Source organism: Solanum verrucosum, unplaced genomic scaffold (assembly GCF_900185275.1).
Source record: "Solanum verrucosum unplaced genomic scaffold, falcon-dt-bn FXZP01000134.1, whole genome shotgun sequence".
NCBI lineage: Eukaryota > Viridiplantae > Streptophyta > Magnoliopsida > Solanales > Solanaceae > Solanum > Solanum verrucosum.
Window position 1 is genome coordinate 1,350,220 of NW_026020833.1, and position 5,830 is coordinate 1,356,049.

General features: G+C 36.3%; 1 long non-coding RNA gene across 1 annotated transcript; it reads left to right on the forward strand.

Moving 5' to 3' along the window:
* Window positions 1-4,863: 4,863 nt before the first annotated feature.
* Window positions 4,864-5,514, forward strand: LOC125813514 (uncharacterized). The gene is made up of 2 exons (XR_007442065.1): window positions 4,864-5,215; window positions 5,321-5,514. It is a non-coding gene; the product is annotated as an uncharacterized LOC125813514 (long non-coding RNA).
* Window positions 5,515-5,830: the final 316 nt, after the last annotated feature.

Sequence of the window (5,830 nt, forward strand, 5' to 3'; positions counted from 1 at the left end):
GCAAGTAGGTCAAGAACATACTTTCTCTGAGATAGAAGAATTCCCTTCTTGCTTCTATTTACTTCTACTCCCAAAAAATATTTCAACTGCCCCAAGTCCTTCGTATGAAACTTAGTATGTAAGAAAGACTTAAGGGAAGAGATCCCCTCAGAATCACCTCCTGTGATGATAATGTCATCAACATATACAACAAGAAGGATAGTGCCAACTTCAGATTGTCGGTAGAAGACAGAGTGATCACATTTGCTCATTTTCAGTCCAGACTCTAGTCCACCCATAAATTTGAGCATATCCTTTAGCTACAAGCCTGGCATTAAGGCTTGCCACGGAACCATCTGGCATAACTTTAACTGTTAACACCCACTTACATCCTACTGGTTTCTTCCCAATGGGTAAATCCACCAAATCCCATGTGTGATTTTCCTCTAATGCATGTATTTCCTCAAGCATCACATTTGACCATCCAGGATGATGCAAAGCCTCCTTCACTGTTTTGGGTACAAAAACAAAGTCTAGAGAAGCAATCAAGGATCTAGATGTAGGAGATAAGCGATCATAGGAAACAAAGTTAGCAATAGAATATGTGGATTTGCAAGTCCTTGTACCTTTACGAAGAGCAATAGGGAGGTCAAGTTGTTCTGGAGGATCAGATGGAGGACTTGGTGCAGGACATGTATCATCAGTCTCTCGTCTCCTCGAATAAACTTGAACAATTGGCGGTCTTGTTGGAACATGTGTTGGTGGCACAGTAGTCGAGTGGTGCTCAATAGAGTCACTAGGAGATGGAAGAATAGTATCACTTGATTCCATAACACGAGTAACATGATAAACTAACCACTCATCTTCTTTCCCTTGACTTGTAATTTTAGGAAGAGAACAGAAAAATGGTGTAATCTCTGAAAATACCACATCATTCGACACCAGATATTTGCCAAATTCAGTAGAATAACATCGATACCCCTTTTGAAGACGAGAATAACCCAAGAAAACACACTTCAATGCCTTAGGGTCCAACTTAGTAATAGATGGACGTACATCTTGAACATAACATGTACTTCAAAATACCTTTGGTTCCATCGGAAATAAAGACTTGTTTGGAAAAAGAACACTGTAAGGCATATTACCAACAAGCATTGTCGATGTCATGCGATTAATCAGAAAACAAGCCGTAGAGACTGCATCGACCCAAAATTGTTTAGGAACTTTCATTTGGAACAAAAGTGCTCGGGCTGTCTCAAGTAGATGTCTAATCTTCCTCTCAGCAACTCCATTTTGAGAAGGTGTATGTTACAAGATGACTGATGGAGGATACCGTATTGTCTCATGTAGGATTGAAACAACTCTGACATGTATTCTTTTGCATTATCACTCCTTAAAATATGCACAGAAGCATTGAATTGAGTTTTGACTTCAGCATAAAAGGCACAAAAGTGAGTAAACACAATAAATCCAAGTCATCCAAGAGAAATCATCCACAACAGTGACAAAATATTTATGTCCAGTTTTGGAAACAACCGGACATGGTCCCCAAACATCAGAATGAATTAACTCAAAAGCTGATTCAACTCGTTTATTAACCCTTGGACCTAATGTGATGCGATGATGTTTTGCAAATCGGCATGATTCACACTCCAAAGAAGGAACATTTTGAAACTGGGGACATAACTTCTTTTAATAAAGGTAAAGAAGGGTGTCCCAATCGACAATGTGCTTCAAATGGAGACAAGACACTTGAGCATGCAACAAATCGAGACTCATATTCATCAAGGATATATAGACCATCAATTACATGTCCTTTACCAATAACCTTATGCGTCGCAAGATCACGAAACAAGCAATGATTAGGAAAGAACGAAACATAACAATTAAGATCTCTAGTAAGTTTACTCACAGAAATCAAATTGAAGGTCAACTTTGGTAGATTTGATACAGAGGACAAGGTAATAGAGGAGATTGCTTTGACGGTTCCAGATCCCACAATGTTACATGTTGACCCATCAGCTACTGTTACAGGAGAGGGAGCTTTGTGTGATTGAAAGGTAGAAAATATGTTATGATTACCTGTCATGTGATCTGTAGCACCTGAATCAATCACCAAGTTGTTCGAAGATGAGACCACACATGCTTTTCTTGAATCAACAAGGATAGTAACTGCAGTGAATTCTTTAAGGGATTCTTGATACCGAGAGAACTCTGCAAACTGATCTGCCGAAACCAAAATTGTCTCTAAATTGTCTTATCCTTGTGATTTGTAGCCATATTTCCTCCTTTCTAATTGTTTGAGTTATATTTTTTAACTTAAATATCCAAAGTTAGCAATACAGGAGAATCCAGCAAACACAAACAGCAAATACAATCCAATACCAATAAAATAATTATAGTCGAGGCTCAAACTTCAAGAACAAAGAAGATGAGAGAGAACAAAGGAACCAAAAATCAAGAACTAGCATCCAGAAAACATTATTCATTCAATGTTTAACAGTATTCAACAATCGCAGCAGCACCAAACAGAATACCAGATCTGAATCTGGAAGTAACTTTCAAAAAAATATGAACCTGGAAGGTGAAAGTGTTCTCCAAACAGTGTTTCAAAACCAAACAAAACTGGGGGTACACCAGAAAGTATGATCTGCCTCCTACTGTGGCAGTGACTTTGAAAGTGATCGATTTGAAATCTGAGCTTGTTTCTGTAAGACAGCAAAACGAGATCGAGCTGCCTTTCGAAACAGAGAGAGAACATGATCAAGGAGCCTATAGGCTTTGATACCATGTAATCGAATAGAAGTAGATATCTTATTCCAATAGATAAGCAAGATATAAATACAATATACTCTGTGCTAATTTAGGAAAGAAAATAAAGAGGGATTCCTACAAATCTGCTAGCTAATTATGAGGGATTCCTACAGATCTACTAGCTAAAAATATGCCTATGTAGACTACTAAAATGATGTCTATATACATTTTGTAACAATTTTTATTTCTGTCACTTCAGAGTGGCTACATCAATTGGTCATTTTGAGAAATTTTGTCATCTTCAAGGCTAGCTGTTCTACCGTATACTTCATTCATTAGAAAGCTGAAAATTTTCCAATATACTTGTATACTTGGAGCAAATCAATGAAGATTCTGGTAAATAAATTGGTTAATTTTTCTATTTATGCTTCTCTAAAGCTTATGCTTTAGTCAAGAGATTCATAGAGTTGGTTGGAACATCAACTCAATCAAAACTCTCTTTCTGTTTAAGCCAACACTGTTGATTTTAACTTAGGGTCTGTGATATAAGTTCTCTGTGGATGCAGTTATGTAGGAAGTTGAAAATGTTGGCTTTCATTTTCATAGACTTTGATGTATGAATGATAAGTCCTATCATTTGAAATGAGTTAAGGAAGAAGGGAGACCAGAGATAAGATATACGAAATTCTTTGGGTATAACAGATTAAAGGAATGACTTGAGATAACTTGTATATACTTTTGTCTGAGAATTTGCATGGCTTCTCTGCTCATAAGCTAATTTATTAGATATATGTGAGCTTTTCTATTTCATGAATCTGTGTATATTCCCTTTCCCGTTTAGACTTCTCTTTGAGTTCATGCTTTTTGATGTTCAGTTTAAGTGCTTCAGTAACATGAGAACATTGGAAGATTTGTTTAATTGTGACAGTTGTTAAAGTTGAAATGGGGAACTAACTCGATTTTTCTGTTGTCTCCTTCATTTTCAGCTCTAAATCCTGATAAATTGACTGAATTTATGCTGCTAGATCAAGCACCAGTTAGCCACAATACTCATCTATTCAGGTTATTTTTTTCTTTCTTTGTTATTTTGTAATTATGGCTTTTACACTTTGATAGTGACACATATTCCAGGTGGATTTTGCTCTCCCGTTAAATGTTTTCTCTAAACAGCTCTAGCTCACATCTTACTGTTTTATAGAGGAACAGTAGTATGGCTCTAGCACTATCATTTAGCTTTAAACTGTCGAAAAGCCTGGATCTAGAAGAATTAGTTTCAGTATCATGCTTCATATTATAGCACATTCAATTATTAAAGAAACTGGAATTAGAATTGGGAAGCATGTAGTCTTGATCTATCCTTGCTTGTTTGATGGCCATTAAAGCCCTATATATGGGGTGTGTATTTTAGATTCTGGTTGAAACTTTCTGTCATTTTTTTGGGGACAATGTGTGTGAAACAATACCTCAATCCTCTATTTTGCTTAGGTTAAGTAAATGCGAAACTGAGTTGCTGTCTAGGAGTTCTCGAAGAACGTGCATTCTGGAAATTCATTTATAAGCATCTTGAAGTGTTTATTTTGTGTAATTGCACTTCCTTTTTTTGTAAATAGCTTGTGTAAATGCATACCGCCTGAAAATTCACCTCTAGTAGTAGTATTTTATATATAGATTAAAGCTATCCAAAAAGATGGGTTCTCTTATCTCCTGATGTTCTATTTGACTTTAATGAACCAAACGTGAGTGTAATGTAATCCCAACAAAAATTTAATATTAAAATCTGTCTATTTTTCAAGGGGGGTGGGGGGAGTTTCCGATGCTTCAGCTCTACATTTCTATTTCATATTGATAGACCAAACTTTCCCGGAATCATGAGCTGCCACTACTTTATACTACATTTTTTACACTACCCATATATGTTTTTTAAGTTCCTTTTTTTTCCTATTATTTTTTCTTTATAGGGTGATATCCTTTAGAACCTTAAGATATCCTGGTTGCTGATAAACTTTTAGTGCTCTTCAATACCATGAAGTTTGTAAGTCTCTTCCTTTCTCTGCAAATTTGCCTTTTTCCAGCATATAATTGGAGTACATACTGACATCATGTTCACTGATACAACATTTGCAGACATGTTTAAGTGAGGGAACGGGCTGCTATTTTCCACCATGCCACATAGTTAATATAAGTGGTTTCCGGGTGTTACTGCCCTTTGGACCTTTCATCCCTAGCTGTATCCACTTGTTATTTCTTCCCTGCTTGATGAGAAAGCTTCAATTCAATGAGGCCAAAGTTCATCAAATTCAGAGTCTGTAGGACATGATGTTTCGGAGCTTCTTGATTCCAAAAGTTTGATACTGGCTGAGCCTGGTTTAAAACTGTGAAAAGCTTGCCGAATATTTATTCCATAGATCTAGTACTAATCTCAAGTCCGGTGGGTATGCTAGGGTGACCATTTCTTACCAGCCTCAAAGACTTCAGAGCAAAGGTGATAGAAAACATATTTTCTTACATTTTTAAATACAATGAACTTTATGCTGGTAAATATCTTTTTTGATGTGGTTATCTCATATGATATATGCAACGGAAGCAGCTTCCAGGCTTGGGAAACTGATGATGTATGCCCTTATTTCCATGCATATGGAATTGAGAAAATCCTATGGACCTGAAGAGTCTGGTTTCCCTCAATGGATCAGATGGGAAAACTTGAACTACTTCCTAGGGCACTAAAGGATATTGTTTTAGGCAGTGAAAGTATAGAGCTTGGTGGATGGCTGTCATACAGGTAACACTTCTTATTTCATTTAATAGAAATATCTATTTTCATCACACTTCTTGTGATTCATCAATTAGTGTGTTCCAACTTACCTGAACTACTCTGCTACTTCCACTTATGTTTTAAAATGCTAGTTGTGCTTAGATGTAAATGTTCTAGGTGATACAAACACATAAATAAAGTACCTTAAAAAATGAGGAACACATGATGCAGGGATCTCATAATTTTCTTCCACCAATACAAGCACACACCTTTTTAAACTGTAGAAAAGACTACATCTAGAATTATTAAACTTATTAAGATCGTGAACTATATAGGGGATTGCTA